At 49.6% G+C, this 19672-nt stretch overlaps 1 protein-coding gene across 2 annotated transcripts in view; it reads right to left on the minus strand.

The window, feature by feature from the left end:
- Window positions 1-14739, minus strand: part of NLGN2 (neuroligin 2) — a 122293-nt gene extending 107554 nt beyond the window's left edge. The window contains exon 1 of one of the 2 annotated variants that reach the window (XM_044277620.1): window positions 14686-14739. The gene's annotated coding sequence lies outside the window, so the exon portion shown is untranslated. Of the gene's footprint in view, window positions 1-14366; window positions 14384-14685 lie in introns of those variants that run through there. The other variant, XM_044277621.1, reaches the window with a different exon arrangement.
- Window positions 14740-19672: the final 4933 nt, after the last annotated feature.

The raw sequence follows: 19672 nt of genomic DNA on the forward strand, positions 1-19672 counted from the left end.
GCATGTAATCTGTATAGAAACTCCATGTAGACTGTATAGAAACTGCATGAAGACCGTATGGAGACCACAAGTAGAACGCATAGAAACCCCATGTAAACCGTATAGAAACTCCATGTAGACCGTATAGAAACTCCATGTAGACCGTAGGGAAACCCCATGAAGACCATATAGAAACCCCATGAAGACCGTATAGAAACTCCATGTAGACAGTATAGAAACTGCATGCAAACTGTATATAAACTATATGTAGACCATATAAAAACTGCATGTAGACCGTATAGAAACTCCAGGTAGACAGTCTAGAGACCACATGTAGACAGTATAGAAACTATATGTAGACTGTATAGAAACTGCATATAGACCGTATAGAAACTGCACGTAGACCATGTATAAACCACATGTAGACAGTGTAGAAACTCCATGTAAACCGTATAGAAACCTAATGTAGACCGTATAGAAACTGCATGTAAACCATATAGAAAGTATATGTAGACCATATAGAAACTCTATGTAGACCGTATCGAGACCACATGAAGACTGTAAAGAGACCACATGTAAACTGTATAAAAACTGCACGTAGGCCGTATAGAGACCGCATGTAGGCCGTATAGAGACCACATGTAGACCATGTAGAAACTCCATGTAGACCGTGTAGAAACTCTATGTAGACAGTATAGAAACCATATATAGACCAAATAGAAACTCCATGTAGACCGTATAGAAACTCTAGACAGTATAGAGACCACATGTAGACCGCATAGAAACTCCATGTAGACAGTATAGAGACCACATGTAGACAGTATAGAGACCACATGTAGACCGCATAGAAACTCCATGTAGACAGTATAGAAACTCCATGTAGACCATATAGAAACTCCATGTAGACCGTATAGAAACTGCATGTAGACCGTATAGAAACTCCATGTAGACTGTATAGAGACTGCATGTAGATTGTATAGAAACTCCATATAGACCGTATAGAGACCACATGTAGACAGTATAGAGACCACATGTAGACTGTATAGAAACTCCATGTAGACAGTATAGAAACTCCATGTAGACCGTATAGAAACTCCATGTAGACCGTATAGAGACCACATTTAGACAGTATAGAGACCACATGTAGACTGTATAGAAACGCCATTTAGACCATATAGAAACCCTATGTAGACCAGGGGCATTGTTAGGTTAAAACATTTGGGACCTGGGCCCCTGATGTTTTGTCCCAGGCCCCGAATGTCCTGCCTGCTAGATACAACTGTAAGTCCTCCAGACGGCAATACAACTGCATCTAATGCACTGGAAGAGCTGAAGGACCTGTGGTAACATCACAGTCATTTGACCAGTTCTAAATGCAGTAGCTGAAAAGGACCTGCAATGATGTCACCATTATGTGACCAGTGCAGGAGAGGACGGCAGTGAAGACCTGGGGAAGAAGCTGTGGTGAGGTCTGTACATGAGGAGAGGGAAGTGAAGGGAGAGGCAGAGCAATGCTGGGAGTTGTGGTTATTTTTACTGGGACTGTATGTTAGGGCTGAAGGGAGGGAAGTTATTTACATGGGACTATATGTTGAAGGTGTCTGGGGAGCGGGTGATGTTATTTACATGGGACTGTATGTTGAAGGCGGCTGGGGAGGGGTTATGTAATTTACGTGGGACTGTATATTGGAGGGAGCTGGAGAGATAGTGTGATGTTATTTACATGGGACTGTATTTTGGAGGGGTTGGAGAGATGTTGTGATGATATTTACATGGGACTCTACGGCAGAGGGAGGGAAATGTTATTTGCATGGGACTGTATGGAGGAAGGGGCTGAGGAATTATAATTTGTGAGGACAGAAAATGGAGGAATATAACAGGGGGCACTGCAGAGGAGAGCATTATAACAGTAGGGGGCACTTCAGGGGAAGCATTATAACAGTAGGGGGCACTTCAGGGGAAGCATTATAACAGTAGGGGGCATTATAAATACTAGGGGCACTTCAGGAGGAACATTACAACAGTAGGGGGCATTATAAATACTGGGGGCACTTCAGGGGAAGCATTATAACAGTATGGGACATTATAAATATTGGGGGCACTTCAGGGGGAGCATTATAACAGTATGGGACATTATAAATATTGGGGGCACTTCAGGGGAAGCATTATAACAGTATGGGACATTATAAATATTGGGGGCACTTCAGGGGGAGCATTATAACAGTATGGGACATTATAAATATTGGGGGCACTTCAGGGGGAGCATTATAACAGTATGGGACATTATAAATATTGGGGGCACTTCAGGGGAAGCATTATAACAGTATGGGACATTATAAATACTGGGGACACTTCAGGGGGAGCATTATTACAGTATGGGACATTATAAATACTGGGGGTACTTCAGGGGAAGCATAACAGTATGGGACATTATAAATACTGGGGGCACTTCAGGGGAAGCATTATAACAGTAGGGGGCATTATAAATACTGGGGGCACTTCAGGGGAAGCATAACAGTATGGGACATTATAAATACTGGGGACACTTCAGGGGAAGCATTATAACAGTAGGGGGCATTATAAATACTGGGGGCACTTCAGGGGAAGCATTGTAACAGTAGGGGGCAATATAAATACTGGGGGCACTTCAGGGGAAGCATTGTAACAGTAGGGGACAATATAAATACTGGGGGCACTTCAGGGGAAGCATGTTAACAGTAGGGGGCAATATAAATACTGGGGGCACTTCAGGGGAAGCATTGTAACAGTAGGGGGCAATATAAATACTGGGGACACTTCAGGGGAAGCATAACAGTATGGGACATTATAAATACTGGGGACACTTCAGGGGTAGCATAACAGTATGGGACATTATAAATACTAGGGGCACTTCAGGGGAAGCATTGTAACAGTAGGGGGCAATATAAATACTGGGGGCACCTCAGGGGAAGCATAACAGTAGGGGACATTATAAATACTGGGGACACTTCAGGGGATGCATTATAACAGTAGGGGGCATAATAAATACTGGGGGCACTTCAGGGGAAGCATTAAAACAGTAGGGGGCATTATAAATACTGGGGGCACTTCAGGGGAAGCATAACAGTATGGGACATTATAAATACCGGGGGCACTTCAGGGGAAGCATTATAACAGTAGGGGGCACTTCAGGGGAAGCATTCTAACAGTATGGAACATTATAAATACTGGGGACACTTCAGGGGATGCATTATAGCAGTAGGGGGCATAATAAATACTGGGGGCACTTCAGGGGAAGCATTATAACAGTAGGGGACATTATAAATACTGGGGACACTTCAGGGGAAGCATTATAACAGTATGGGACATTATAAATACTGGGGACACTTCAGGGGAAGCATTATAACAGTATGGGACATTATAAATACTGGGGACACTTCAGGGGAAGCATTATAACAGTATGGGACATTATAAATACTGGGGACACTTCAGGGGAAGCATTATAACAGTAGGGGGCAATATAAATACTGGGGGCACTTCAGGGGAAGCATAACAGTATGGGACATTATAAATACTGGGGACACTTCAGGGGAAGCATTATAACAGTAAGGGGCATAATAAATACTGGGGGCACTTCAGGGGAAGCATTATAACAGTAGGGAACATTATAAATACTGGGGACACTTCAGGGGAAGCATTATAACAGTAGGGGGCAATATAAATACTGGAGGCACTTCAGGGGAAGCATAACAGTAGGGGGCAATATAAATACTGGGGACACTTCAGGGGAAGCATTATAACAGTAGGGGGCAATATAAATACTGGGGACACTTCAGGGGAAGCATTCTAACAGTAGGGGGCAATATAAATACCGGGGGCACTTCAGGGGAAGCATTATAACAGTAGGGGGCATTATAAATACTGGGGGCACTTCAGGGGAAGCATTCTAACAGTATGGAACATTATAAATACTGGGGACACTTCAGGTGATGCATTATAGCAGTAGGGGGCATAATAAATACTGGGGGCACTTCAGGGGAAGCATTATAACAGTAGGGGACATTATAAATACTGGGGACACTTCAGGGGAAGCATTATAACAGTATGGGACATTATAAATACTGGGGACACTTCAGGGGAAGCATTATAACAGTATGGGACATTATAAATACTGGGGACACTTCAGGGGAAGCATTATAACAGTAGGGGGCAATATAAATACTGGGGGCACTTCAGGGGAAGCATAACAGTATGGGACATTATAAATACTGGGGACACTTCAGGGGAAGCATTATAACAGTAAGGGGCATAATAAATACTGGGGGCACTTCAGGGGAAGCATTATAACAGTAGGGAACATTATAAATACTGGGGACACTTCAGGGGAAGCATTATAACAGTAGGGGGCAATATAAATACTGGGGGCACTTCAGGGGAAGCATAACAGTAGGGGGCAATATAAATACTGGGGACACTTCAGGGGAAGCATTATAACAGTAGGGGGCATTATAAATACTGGGGGCACTTCAGGGGAAGCATAACAGTATGGGACATTATAAATACTGGGGACACTTCAGGGGAAGCATTATAACAGTATGGGGCATTAGAAATACTGGGGGCACTTCAGGGGGATCATTATAACAGTAGGGGGCATTATAAATATTGGAGGCACTTCAGGGGGATCATTATAACAGTAGGGGGTGATACTGGGGACACTTCAGGGGAAGCATTCTAACAGTAGGGGGCAATATAAATACCGGGGGCACTTCAGGGGAAGCATTATAACAGTAGGGGGCATTATAAATACTGGGGGCACTTCAGGGGAAGCATTCTAACAGTATGGAACATTATAAATACTGGGGACACTTCAGGTGATGCATTATAGCAGTAGGGGGCATAATAAATACTGGGGGCACTTCAGGGGAAGCATTATAACAGTAGGGAACATTATAAATACTGGGGACACTTCAGGGGAAGCATTATAACAGTAGGGGGCAATATAAATACTGGGGGCACTTCAGGGGAAGCATAACAGTAGGGGGCAATATAAATACTGGGGACACTTCAGGGGAAGCATTCTAACAGTAGGGGGCATTATAAATACTGGGGGCACTTCAGGGGAAGCATTATAACAGTAGGGAACATTATAAATACTGGGGACACTTCAGGGGAAGCATTATAACAGTAGGGGGCAATATAAATACTGGGGGCACTTCAGGGGAAGCATAACAGTAGGGGGCAATATAAATACCGGGGGCACTTCAGGGGAAGCATTATAACAGTAGGGGGCATTATAAATACTGGGGGCACTTCAGGGGAAGCATTCTAACAGTATGGAACATTATAAATACTGGGGACACTTCAGGTGATGCATTATAGCAGTAGGGGGCATAATAAATACTGGGGGCACTTCAGGGGAAGCATTATAACAGTAGGGGACATTATAAATACTGGGGACACTTCAAGGGAAGCATTATAACAGTATGGGACATTATAAATACTGGGGACACTTCAGGGGAAGCATTATAACAGTATGGGACATTATAAATACTGGGGACACTTCAGGGGAAGCATTATAACAGTATGGGACATTATAAATACTGGGGACACTTCAGGGGAAGCATTATAACAGTAGGGGGCAATATAAATACTGGGGGCACTTCAGGGGAAGCATAACAGTATGGGACATTATAAATACTGGGGACACTTCAGGGGAAGCATTATAACAGTAAGGGGCATAATAAATACTGGGGGCACTTCAGGGGAAGCATTATAACAGTAGGGAACATTATAAATACTGGGGACACTTCAGGGGAAGCATTATAACAGTAGGGGGCAATATAAATACTGGGGGCACTTCAGGGGAAGCATAACAGTAGGGGGCAATATAAATACTGGGGACACTTCAGGGGAAGCATTATAACAGTAGGGGGCATTATAAATACTGGGGGCACTTCAGGGGAAGCATTATAACAGTATGGGGCATTAGAAATACTGGGGACACTTCAGGGGAAGCATTATAACAGTAGGGGGCAATATAAATACTGGGGGCACTTCAGGGGAAGCATAACAGTAGGGGGCAATATAAATACTGGGGGCACTTCAGGGGAAGCATTATAACAGTAGGGGGCATTATAAATACTGGGGGCACTTCAGGGGAAGCATTATAACAGTATGGGGCATTAGAAATACTGGGGGCACTTCAGGGGGATCATTATAACAGTAGGGGGCATTATAAATATTGGAGGCACTTCAGGGGGATCATTATAACAGTAGGGGGTGATAAAAAATACTGGAGACACTTGTAAAAGTATAGAAACTCCATGTAGACTGTATACAAATTGCAAGTAAACTGTATAGAAACTATATGTAGACTGTGTAGAAAGTACAAGTAGAATGTATAGAAACCACATGTAGACCGTATAGAAACCACATGTAGACTGTGTAGAAACCACATGTAGACTGTATAGAAACCACATGTAGACCGTATAGAAACCACATGTAGACCGTATAGAAACCACATGTAGACCGTATAGAAACCACATGTAGACTGTGTAGAAACCACATGTAGACTGTATAGAAACCACATGTAGACTGTGTAGAAACCACATGTAGACTGTGTAGAAACCACATGTAGACTGTATAGAAACCACATGTAGACCGTATAGAAACCACATGTAGACCGTATAGAAACCACATGTAGACCGTATAGAAACCACATGTAGACTGTGTAGAAACCACATGTAGACTGTATAGAAACCACATGTAGACTGTATAGAAACCACATGTAGACCGTATAGAAACCACATGTAGACCGTATAGAAACCACATGTAGACCGTATAGAAACCACATGTAGACTGTATAGAGACCACATGTAGACCGCATAGAAACTATATGTAGACTGTGTAGAAAGTACATGTAGACTGTATAGAAACCACATGTAGACTGTGTAGAAACCACATGTAGACCGTATAGAAACCACATGTAGACCGTATAGAAACCACATGTAGACCGTATAGAAACCACATGTAGACTGTGTAGAAACCACATGTAGACCGTATAGAAACCACATGTAGACTGTGTAGAAAGTACAAGTAGACTGTGTAGAAACCACATGTAGACCGTATAGAAACCACATGTAGACCGTATAGAAACCACATGTAGACTGTGTAGAAAGTACAAGTAGACCGTATAGAACCTGCATGTAAACCGTATAGAAACCTCATGTAGACCATATATAAACGCCATGTAAATGTATAGAAACTCAATGTAAACCGTATAGAAACTCCATGTAGACCGTATAGAAATTGCATGTAAAGTGTATAGAAACTATATGTAGACCGTATAGAAACCGCATGTAAACTGTATGGCACCTCCATGTAGACCGTATAGAAACTCCATGTAGACAATATAGAAACTGAATGTAAACCGTTTAGAAACTGAATGTAAACCGTTTAGAAACTCATGTAAACCGTATAGAAGCAGCATGTGGACTATATAGAAACCACTTACACACCATATATAAACTCCATATAGTCTGTATAGAAACTGCATGTAATCTGTATAGAAACCCCATGTAAACCATATAGAAACTCCTTGTAAACGGTATATAAACTCCATGTAGACCGTATAGAAACTCCATGTAGACCATATAGAAACTGCATCTAGACCATATAAAAACTGCATCAAAACCCTATAGAAACTGCATCAAAACCCTATAGAAACTGCATATAGACGTATGGAAACTCCATGTAGACTGTATAGAAACTCCATGTAGACTGCATAGAAACTGCATCTAGACCGTATAAAAACTGCATCAAAACCCTATAGAAACTGCATCTAGACGTATAGAAACTCCATGTAGACCATATAGAAACCGCATGTAATCCGTATAAAAAAAGCATGTAAACCGTATAGAAACTGCATGTAAACCACAAAGAAGACTCCATCCAAACCATATAGAAACCCAATGTAGACCATATAGAAACTCCATTTAAACTGAATAGACCATATAGAAACTGCATGTAGAACGTATAGAAACTCTATGTAGACCGTATAGAGACCACATGTAAACCATATAAAAACTCCATGTAGACCATATAGAAACTATATGTAAACTGTATAGAAACCCCATGTAATCCGTATAGAAACTCCACGTAGACCATATAGAAACTCCATGTAGACCGTATAGAAACTCCATGTAGACCATATAGAAACTGCATCTAGACCGTATAAAAACGGCATCAAAACCCTATAGAAACTGCATATAGACGTATGGAAACTCCATGTAGACTGTATAGAAACTCCATGTAGACTGCATAGAAACTGCATCTAGACCGTATAAAAACTGCATCAAAACCCTATAGAAACTGCATATAGTCGTATAGAAACTCCATGTAGACCATATAGAAACCGCATGTAATCCGTATAAAAAAAGCATGTAAACCGTATAGAAACTGCATGTAAACCACAAAGAAGACTCCATCCAAACCACATAGAAACCCAATGTAGACCATATAGAAACTCCATTTAAACTGAATAGACCATATAGAAACTGCATGTAGAACGTATAGAAACCCCATGCAGACCGTATAGAAACCGCATGTAATCTGTATAGAAACTCCATGTAGACTGCATAGAAACTGTATCTAGACCGTATAAAAACGACATCAAAACCCTATAGAAACTGCATATAGACGTATAGAAACTCCATGTAAACTGTATAGAAACTCCATATAGACAGTATAGAAACTGCATGTAAACTGTATAGAAACCGCATGTAATCCGTATAAAAAACGCATGTAGACAGGATAAAAACTGTATAGAAACTGCATGTAATCCATATAGAATCACTGTGTAAACCATATAGAAATGCCATGTAAACTGTATAGAAACCCCATGTAGACCGTGTAGAAACCGCATGTAATTCGTATAGAAAACGCATCTAAACCGTATAGAATCACTGTGTAAACATATAGAAACTCCATGTAGACTGTTTTGAAACTGCATCTAAACCATTTAGAAACTGCATGTAGACCGTATAGGAAACTATGTGTAGACCGTATAGAAACTATATGTAAACCGTATAGAAACAGTATGTAGACTGCATAGAAACTCCATGTAGACCATATAGAAACTGCACGCAAACTGTATAGAAACTCCATGTAAACCATATAGTAACTGCATGTAGACCGTATAGAAGCTTCATGTAGACTGTTTTGAAACTGCATCCAAACCATTTAGAAACTGCATGTAGACCGTATAGAAACCACAAGTAGACCGTATAGAAACCGCATGTAGACCGTATAGAAACCGCATGTAGACCGTATAGAAATTGCATATAAACCGTATAGAAACCACATGTAGACAGGATAAAAACTGTATAGAAACTATATGTACACCGTATAGAAACTCCATGTACACCGTATAGAAACTATATGGACACCGTATAGAAACTCCATGTACACCGTATAGAAACTCCATGTACACCGTATAGAAACTATATGTAGACAGTATAGATACTCCATGTACACCGTATAGAAACTATATGTAGACAGTATAGATACTACATGTACACCGTATAGATACTATATGTAGACAGTATAGATACTACATGAAGACCGTATAGAAACTATATGTAGACAGTATAGATACTACATGCACACCGTATAGAGACTATATGTAGACAGTATAGAAACTCCATGTACACCGTATAGAGACTATATGTAGACAGTATAGATACTCCATGTAGACCGTATAGAAACTATATGTAGACAGTATAGATACTACATGAAGACCGTATAGAAACTATATGTAGACAGTATAGATACTACATTAAGACCATATAGGAACGATATGTAGACCGTATAGAAAATCCATGTAGACCGTATAGAAACTATATGTAGACAGTATAGATACTACATGAAGACCGTATAGAAACTATATGTAGACAGTATAGATACTACATTAAGACCATATAGGAACGATATGTAGACCGTATAGAAACTATATAAAGACAGTATAGATACTACATGAAGACCGTATAGAAACTATATGTAGACCGTATAGAAACTATATAAAGACAGTATAGATACTACATGAAGACCATATAGAAACTATATGTAGACCGTATAGAAACTATATAAAGACAGTATAGATACTACATGAAGACCGTATAGAAACTATATGTAGACAGTATAGATACTACATGAAGACCGTATAGAAACTATATGTAGACAGTATAGATACTACATGAAGACCGTATAGAGACTGTGTGCAAACTGTATAGAAACCGCATGCATCAAAATCCATCTGTGTGAACATGGCCTCGGTGTACAGCACTGGTCTCCATTCCCTGGAACTACAACCCCCAGCAGTGCACAGAACTCATGATATTTAATGATAGATGGTAGGATATTAACCGGTGAGCTGCCAGGATGAGAGTGTAATGGAACATTCACAAGTGGCCCTCAGTCAGGGGCCCCAGTAGGACAGATCCATCCACACTCTTAACTACACCCAGGCTAATACAGGACATCAGGAGGATCCGTCACCAGCAACCGGGCTACAGGCCTCAGCCCAGTGACCACAGCATCTCCTCCCTCACCGGGGCCCAACTGACCAACCACTAGCAACCCCCCGCTGCTTCGGGGCCCGACTGACGAACCACTAATAACCCCCTGCTGCAACCACTTATGACCCACCCCCACAGCACTGGGGCCTGGCTGACCAACCATTGATGATCCCCTGCTGCTCCGGGCCCGGCTGCAACCACTAATGAGCCACCCTTTTACACCCGCAGCATCAAGGCCCGGCTGATCATCCACTGATGATCCCCCCTCTGCACCGGGGCCCGGCTGCAACCACAAATGACCCCCAGCAGCATCTCCTCCATCACCGGGGCCCAACTGACCAACCACTGATGAACCTCCGCTGCACTGGGGCCCGACTGACCAACCACTAATGAATGAAACCTCGCTGCACAGGGACCCTGCTGACCAACCACTAATGACCTCCCTCTGCTGCACAGGGACCCTGCTGTCCACCCACTAATAACCCTATGCAGCAATAGGGCTCTGCTGACCACCTACTAATGAGCCCCTGCTGCACCAGTGCTCTGCTGACCCCCCATTAACGAGCCCCCCAGCTGTGGCCAGCCTCATGTGCGGGGGTCTTCAGCATCTTCATGAGATGATTGTATCTGGCCTGCAGTGCCCCGCACCCCCTCATCCTCCGGTCCTCAGCATCCCTCTGGCCCATGTTTCTTGGCCCCTTGTATCCTTTATCTCTGGTGCCCACCAACACTCCTCTCGTCCATGGTCCTCTGCCCCAATCATCCCTCTGTTGGTTCGTGGCTCTCTGTCCTCCACCCTCACATCCTCCGGTCTGCGGCCCCCTTCACCCTCCATGGCTCTCTCCTCCCAGCATCCCTCTGGTCCATGCTTCTCTGCCCCCTTTATCCTCCATCACTGGTCCTCAGCATCTCTCTCCTCCACCTCTGGTCCTCAGCATCCCTCTCCTCCATGTCTGGTCCTCAGTATCCCTCTCCTCCACCTCTGGTCCTCAGCACCCCTCGCCTCCACCTCTGGTTCTCAGCACCCCTCTCCTCCACCTCTGGTCCTCAGCATCCCTCTCCTCCACCTCTGGTCCTCAGCACCCTCTCCTCCATCTATGGTTCTCAGCACCCCTCTCCTCCATCTCTAGTCCTCAGCACCTTTCTCCTCCATCTCTGGTCCTCAGCATCCCTCTGTTGGTCCATGCTCCTCTGCCCCCCCTCATCCTCCAGTCCTCTCGTCCACAAGCCCCATCACATCCTCCGGTCCCTGCTGCAACCACATGACCCACACCCGCAGCACCAGGGCCTGGCTGACCAACCATTGATGATCCCCTGCTGCACCGGGGCCCGGCTGCAACCACTAATGACCCACCCCCCTACACCCGCAGCATCGAGGCCCGGCTGATCATCCACTGATGATCCCCCCTCTGGCTGAAACCACAAATGACCCCCAGCAGTACCGGGGCCTGCCTGACCAACTACTATTGACCCCCGCAGCCTTTTGGCCGGGCTGACCGACCACTGATTACCCCCCGCAGCACCGGGGCCCAACTGCCCAACCACTGATGAACCTCCCCTGCACTGGGGCCCGACTGACCAACCACTAATGAATTAAACCCTTACTGCACAGGGACCCTGCTGACCAACCACTAATGACCTCCCCTGCTGCACAGGGACCCTGCTGTCCATTCCCTAATAACTCCATGCAGCAATAGGGCTTTGCTGACCACCTACTAATGAGCCCCTGCTGCACCAATGCTCTGCTGGCCCCCCATTAACGAGCCCCCTAGCTGTGGCTGGCCTCATGTGCGGGGGTCTTCTGCATCTTCATGAGATGATTGTATCTGGGCTGCAATGCCCCACACCCCCTCATCCTCCGGTCCTCAGCATCCCTCTGGTCCATGTTTCTTGGTCCCTCACATCCTTCATCTCTGTTGCCCACCAACACTCCTCTCATCCATGGTCATCAGCCCCCATCATCCCTCTGTTGGTTCATGGCTCCCTGTCCTCCACCCTCACATCCTCCGGTCTGTGGCCCCATTCATCCTCCATGGCTCTCTCCCCCCAGCATCCCTCTGGTATATGCTTCTCTGCCCCCTTTATCCTCCATCTCTGGTCCTCAGCATCCCTCTCCTCCACCTCTGGTCCTCAGCATCCCTCTCCTCCACCTCTGGTCCTCAGCACCCCTCTCTTCCATCACTGGTCCTCAGCATCCCTCTCCTCCACCTCGGATCCTCAGCATCCCCCTCCTCCACCTCGGATCCTCAGCATCCCTCTCCTCCACCTCTGTTCCTCAGCATCCCTCTCCTCCACCTCTGGTCCTCAGCAACCCTCTCCTCCACCTCTGGTCCTCAGCAACCCACTCCTCCACCTCTGGTCCTCAGCATCCCTCTCCTCCCTCTCTGGTCCTCAGCATCCCTCTCCTCCACCTCTGGTCCTCAGTACCCCCTCCTCCACCTCTGGTCCTCAGCATCCCTCTCCTCCATCTCTGGTCCTCAGCATCCCTCTCCTCCATCTCTGGTCCTCGGCATCACTCTCCTCCATCTCTGGTCCTCAGCAACCCTCTCCTCCACCTCTGGTCCTCAGCACCCCTCTCCTCCATCTCTGGTCCTTAGCATCCCTCTCCTCCACCTCTGGTCCTCAGCACCCCTCTCCTCCATCTCTGGTCCTCATCATCCCTCTGTTGGTCCATGCTCCTCTGCCCCCCCCCCCTCATCCTCCGGTCCTCTTGTCCACAGGCCCCCTCACATCCTCCGGTCCTCTGCTCCCTCATCCCCTGGTGCTCTGCTCCCTCCTCCTCCGGTCCTCAGCACCCCTCTCCTCCATCTCTGGTCCTCAGCACCCCTCTCCTCCATCTCTGGTCCTCAGCACCCCTCTCCTCCATCTCTGGTCCTCAGCATCCCTCTCCTCCATCTCTGGTCCTCAGCATCCCTCTCCTCCATCTCTGGTCCTCGGCATCACTCTCCTCCATCTCTGGTCCTCAGCAACCCTCTCCTCCATCTCTGGTCCTCAGCATCCTTCTCCTCCACCTCTGGTCCTCAGGACCCCTCTCCTCCATCTCTGGTCCTTAACACCCCTCTCCTCCACCTCTGGTTCTCAGCATCCCTCTCTGGTCCTCGGCATCCCTCTCCTCCATCTCTAGTCCTCGGCATCCCTCTCCTCCATCTCTGGTCCTCAGCATCCCTCTCCTCCACCTCTGGTCCTCAGAACCCCTCTCCTCCATCTCTGGTCCTCAGCATCCCTCTCCTCCATCTCTGGTCCTCATCATCCCCTCTGTTGGTCCATGCTCCTCTGCCCCCCCTCATCCTCCGGTCCTCTTGTCCACTGGCCCCCTCACATCCCCTGGTGCTCTGCTCCCTCATTCTCTGGTGCTCTGCTCCCTCATCTTCCGGTGCTCTGCTCCCTCATTCTCCGGTGCTCTGCTCCCTCATTCTCCGGTGCTCTGCTCCCTCCTCCTCCGGTCCTCTGCTCCCTCATTCCCTGTTCCTCTACTCCCTCCTCCTCTGGTGCTCTGTTCCCTCATCCCCGGTCCTCTGCTCCCTCATCTTCCGGTGCTCTGCTTCCTCATCCCCGGGTCTCTGCTCCCTCATCCTCCGGTGCTCTGCTTCCTCATCCCCGGGTCTCTGCTCCCTCCTCCCCCGGATCTCTGCTCCCTCATCCTCCGGTGCTCTGCTCCCTCCTCCCCGGTCCTCTGCTCCCTCATCCTCCGGTGCTCTGCTCCCTCCTCCCCGGTCCTCTGCTCCCTCATCCTCCGGTGCTCTGCTCCCTCCTCCCCCGGGTCTCTGCTCCCTCATCCTCCGGTCTCCCTCAGCCTCCTGTCCCCGGTTTCCCTCATCCTCCGCCATCACCTACCTCGCCGTCTTCTCCTGGCCGTCGCCCCCCGCCTCCCCGGGCCCCCTCCCCTCCGCCTCCCCCTCCTCTCCTGGTGCAGATGCGGCTCTGCCTCTCTGGGGACCCCGGTCTTCTCTCTCCGCCGCAGGTGCCGGGGCTGTAGGCAGAGCGCCCCGATGTGTGTGGGGGGGGGGGGGGGGGGCCGGGGCAGTTCTGGGGTCACAGCCCCCCTTACAGCAGCAATAGAGCCGCAGACGAGCCGCGTGACAGGAACGAGACCCCCGAATCAGGGGCCCCTCCGCTGACAGGACCCCCGGGCAGCAGGATGAGGGCCACTTACCTCAAGAGGCGGCGGATCCTTCAGGAGCGGGCGGACGGCGTCTCCTCAGCAGCCACTGCCACAAGGAAAACCATTCGGAGGAGGAGGAGGAGGAGGATGAAGAGGAGGAGGAGGAGGGGGGCTACAGGGGCGCCGAGGAGGGGAATCCCAGCCCCACATCTGGGGGTCCGACTGCACAGTGTGGGGGCCCTTCTCTTCTGGGGTCATCACCACTATGGGGGTCCGACAACACATTGTGGGGGCCCTTCTCTTCTGGGGTCATCACCACTATGGGGGTCCAACAGCACATTGTGGGGGCCCTTCTCTTCTGACAGCACATTGTGGGGGCCCTTCTCTTCTGGGGTCACCACCACTATGGGGGTCCGACAGCACATTGTGGGGGCCCTTCTCTTCTGGAGTCATCACCACTATGGGGGTCCGACAGCACATTGTGGGGGCCCTTCTCTTCTGGGGTCATCACCACTATGGGGTCCGACTGCACATTGTGGGGGCCCTTCTCTCCTGTCTGACAGCACATTGTGGGGGCCCTTCTCTTCTGTCTGACAGCACATTGTGGGGGCCCTTCTCTTCTGTCTGACAGCACATTGTGGGGGCCCTTCTCTCCTGTCTGACAGCACATTGTGGGGGCCCTTCTCTTCTGTCTGACAGCACATTGTGGGGGCCCTTCTCTCCTGTCTGACAGCATATTGTGGGGGCCCTTCTCTTCTGTCTGACAGCACATTGTGGGGGCCATTCTCTCCTGTCTGACAGCATATTGTGGGGGCCCTTCTCTCCTGTCTGACTGCACATTGTGGGGGCCCTTCTCTTCTGTCTGACAGCACATTGTGGGGGCCCTTCTCTCCTGTCTGACAGCACATTGTGGGGGCCCTTCTCTCCTGTCTGACAGCACATTGTGGGGGCCCTTCTCTCCTGTCTGACAGCACATTGTGGGGGCCCTTCTCTCCTGTCTGACAGCACATTGTGGGGGCCCTTCTCTTCTGTCTGACAGCACATTGTGGGGGCCCTTCTCTCCTGTCTGACAGCACATTGTGGGGGCCCTTCTCTCCTGTCTGACAGCATATTGTGGGGGCCCTTCTCTCCTGTCTGACAGCATATTGTGGGGGCCCTTCTCTCCTGTCTGACAGCACATTGTGGGGGCCCTTCTCTTCTGTCTGACAGCACATTGTGGGGGCCCTTCTCTCCTGTCTGACAGCACATTGTGGGGGCCCTTCTCTCCTGTCTGACAGCACATTGTGGGGGCCCTTCTCTCCTGTCTGACAGCACATTGTGGGGGCCCTTCTCTTCTGTCTGACAGCACATTGTGGGGGCCCTTCTCTCCTGTCTGACAGCACATTGTGGGGGCCCTTCTCTTCTGTCTGACAGCACATTGTGAGGGCCCTTTTCTCCTGTCTGACAGCACATTGTGGGGGCCCTTCTCTCCTGTCTGACAGCACATTGTGGGGGCCCTTCTCTCCTGTCTGACAGCACATTGTGGGGGCCCTTCTCTCCTGTCTGACAGCACATTGTGGGGGCCCTTCTCTCCTGTCTGACAGCACATTGTGGGGGCCCTTCTCTTCTGTCTGACAGCACATTGTGAGGGCCCTTTTCTCCTGTCTGACAGCACATTGTGGGGGCCCTTCTCTCCTGTCTGACAGCACATTGTGGGGGCCCTTCTCTCCTGTCTGACAGCACATTGTGGGGGCCCTTCTCTTCTGTCTGACAGCACATTGTGGGGGCCCTTCTCTCCTGTCTGACAGCATATTGTGGGGGCCCTTCTCTCCTGTCTGACAGCACATTGTGGGGGCCCTTCTCTCCTGTCTGACAGCACATTGTGAGGGCCCTTCTCTCCTGTCTGACAGCACATTGTGGGGGCCCTTCTCTCCTGTCTGACAGCACATTGTGGGGGCCCTTCTCTCCTGTCTGACAGCACATTGTGGGGGCCCTTCTCTCCTGTCTGACAGCACATTGTGGGGGCCCTTCTCTCCTGTCTGACAGCACATTGTGGGGGCCCTTCTCTTCTGTCTGACAGCACATTGTGGGGGCCCTTCTCTTCTGTCTGACAGCACATTGTGGGGGCCCTTCTCTCCTGTCTGACAGCACATTGTGGGGGCCCTTCTCTCCTGTCTGACAGCACATTGTGGGGGCCCTTCTCTTCTGTCTGACAGCACATTGTGGGGGCCCTTCTCTCCTGTCTGACAGCACATTGTGGGGGCCCTTCTCTCCTGTCTGACAGCATATTGTGGGGGCCCTTCTCTTCTGTCTGACAGCACATTGTGGGGGCCCTTCTCTCCTGTCTGACAGCACATTGTGGGGGCCCTTCTCTCCTGTCTGACAGCACATTGTGGGGGCCCTTCTCTTCTGACAGCACATTGTAGGGGCCCTTCTCTTCTGTCTGACAGCACATTGTGGGGGCCCTTCTCTTCTGTCTGACAGCACATTGTGGGGGCCCTTCTCTTCTGACAGCACATTGTGGGGGCCCTTCTCTTCTGTCTGACAGCACATTGTGGGGGCCCTTCTCTCCTGTCTGACAGCACATTGTGGGGGCCCTTCTCTTCTGTCTGACAGCACATTGTGGGGGCCCTTCTCTTCTGTCTGACAGCACATTGTGGGGGCCCTTCTCTCCTGTCTGACAGCACATTGTGGGGGCCCTTCTCTCCTGTCTGACAGCACATTGTGGGGGCCCTTCTCTTCTGTCTGACAGCACATTGTGGGGGCCCTTCTCTTCTGTCTGACAGCACATTGTGGGGGCCCTTCTCTCCTGTCTGACAGCACATTGTGGGGGCCCTTCTCTCCTGTCTGACAGCACATTGTGGGGGCCCTTCTCTTCTGTCTGACAGCACATTGTGGGGGCCCTTCTCTTCTGTCTGACAGCACATTGTGGGGGCCCTTCTCTTCTGTCTGACAGCACATTGTGGGGGCCCTTCTCTCCTGTCTGACAGCACATTGTGGGGCCCTTCTCTCCTGTCTGACAGCACATTGTGGGGGGCCCTTCTCTCCTGTCTGACAGCACATTGTGGGGGCCCTTCTCTTCTGTCTGACAGCACATTGTGGGGGCCCTTCTCTTCTGTCTGACAGCACATTGTGGGGGCCCTTCTCTTCTGTCTGACAGCACATTGTGGGGGCCCTTCTCTCCTGTCTGACAGCACATTGTGGGGCCCTTCTCTCCTGTCTGACAGCACATTGTGGGGGCCCTTCTCTCCTGTCTGACAGCACATTGTGGGGTCCTTCTCTCCTGTCTGACAGCACATTGTGGGGGCCCTTCTCTCCTGTCTGACAGCACATTGTGGGGGCCCTTCTCTTCTGTCTGACAGCACATTGTGGGGGCCCTTCTCTCCTGTCTGACAGCACATTGTGGGGGCCCTTCTCTCCTGTCTGACAGCACATTGTGGGGGCCCTTCTCTTCTGTCTGACAGCACATTGTGGGGGCCCTTCTCTCCTGTCTGACAGCACATTGTGGGGGCCCTTCTCTTCTGTCTGACAGCACATTGTGGGGGCCTTTCTCTCCTGTCTGACAGCACATTGTGGGGCCCTTCTCTCCTGTCTGACAGCACATTGTGAGGGCCCTTTTCTCCTGTCTGACAGCACATTGTGGGGGCCCTTCTCTCCTGTCTGACAGCACATTGTGGGGGCCCTTCTCTCCTGTCTGACAGCACATTGTGGGGGCCCTTCTCTCCTGTCTGACAGCACATTGTGGGGGCCCTTCTCTCCTGTCTGACAGCACATTGTGGGGGCCCTTCTCTTCTGTCTGACAGCACATTGTGAGGGCCCTTTTCTCCTGTCTGACAGCACATTGTGGGGGCCCTTCTCTCCTGTCTGACAGCACATTGTGGGGGCCCTTCTCTCCGGTCTGACAGCACATTGTGGGGGCCCTTCTCTTCTGTCTGACAGCACATTGTGGGGGCCCTTCTCTCCTGTCTGACAGCACATTGTGGGGGCCCTTCTCTTCTGTCTGACAGCAAATTGTGGGGGCCCTTCTCTCCTGTCTGACAGCATATTGTGGGGGCCCTTCTCTCCTGTCTGACAGCACATTGTGGGGGCCCTTCTCTCCTGTCTGACAGCACATTGTGAGGGCCCTTCTCTCCTGTCTGACAGCACATTGTGGGGGCCCTTCTCTCCTGTCTGACAGCACATTGTGGGGGCCCTTCTCTCCTGTCTGACAGCACATTGTGGGGGCCCTTCTCTCCTGTCTGACAGCACATTGTGGGGGCCCTTCTCTTCTGTCTGACAGCACATTGTGGGGGCCCTTCTCTTCTGTCTGACAGCACATTGTGGGGGCCCTTCTCTCCTGTCTGACAGCACATTGTGGGGGCCCTTCTCTCCTGTCTGACAGCACATTGTGGGGGCCCTTCTCTTCTGTCTGACAGCACATTGTGGGGGCCCTTCTCTCCTGTCTGACAGCACATTGTGGGGGCCCTTCTCTCCTGTCTGACAGCATATTGTGGGGGCCCTTCTCTTCTGTCTGACAGCACATTGTGGGGGCCCTTCTCTCCTGTCTGACAGCACATTGTGGGGGCCCTTCTCTCCTGTCTGACAGCACATTGTGGGGGCCCTTCTCTTCTGACAGCACATTGTAGGGGCCCTTCTCTTCTGTCTGACAGCACATTGTGGGGGCCCTTCTCTTCTGTCTGACAGCACATTGTGGGGGCCCTTCTCTTCTGACAGCACATTGTGGGGGCCCTTCTCTTCTGTCTGACAGCACATTGTGGGGGCCCTTCTCTCCTGTCTGACAGCACATTGTGGGGGCCCTTCTCTTCTGTCTGACAGCACATTGTGGGGGCCCTTCTCTTCTGTCTGACAGCACATTGTGGGGGCCCTTCTCTCCTGTCTGACAGCACATTGTGGGGGCCCTTCTCTCCTGTCTGACAGCACATTGTGGGGGCCCTTCTCTTCTGTCTGACAGCACATTGTGGGGGCCCTTCTCTTCTGTCTGACAGCACATTGTGGGGGCCCTTCTCTCCTGTCTGACAGCACATTGTGGGGGCCCTTCTCTTCTGTCTGACAGCACATT

This window comes from Bufo gargarizans, chromosome 2 (assembly GCF_014858855.1).
Source record: "Bufo gargarizans isolate SCDJY-AF-19 chromosome 2, ASM1485885v1, whole genome shotgun sequence".
Taxonomy (NCBI): domain Eukaryota; kingdom Metazoa; phylum Chordata; class Amphibia; order Anura; family Bufonidae; genus Bufo; species Bufo gargarizans.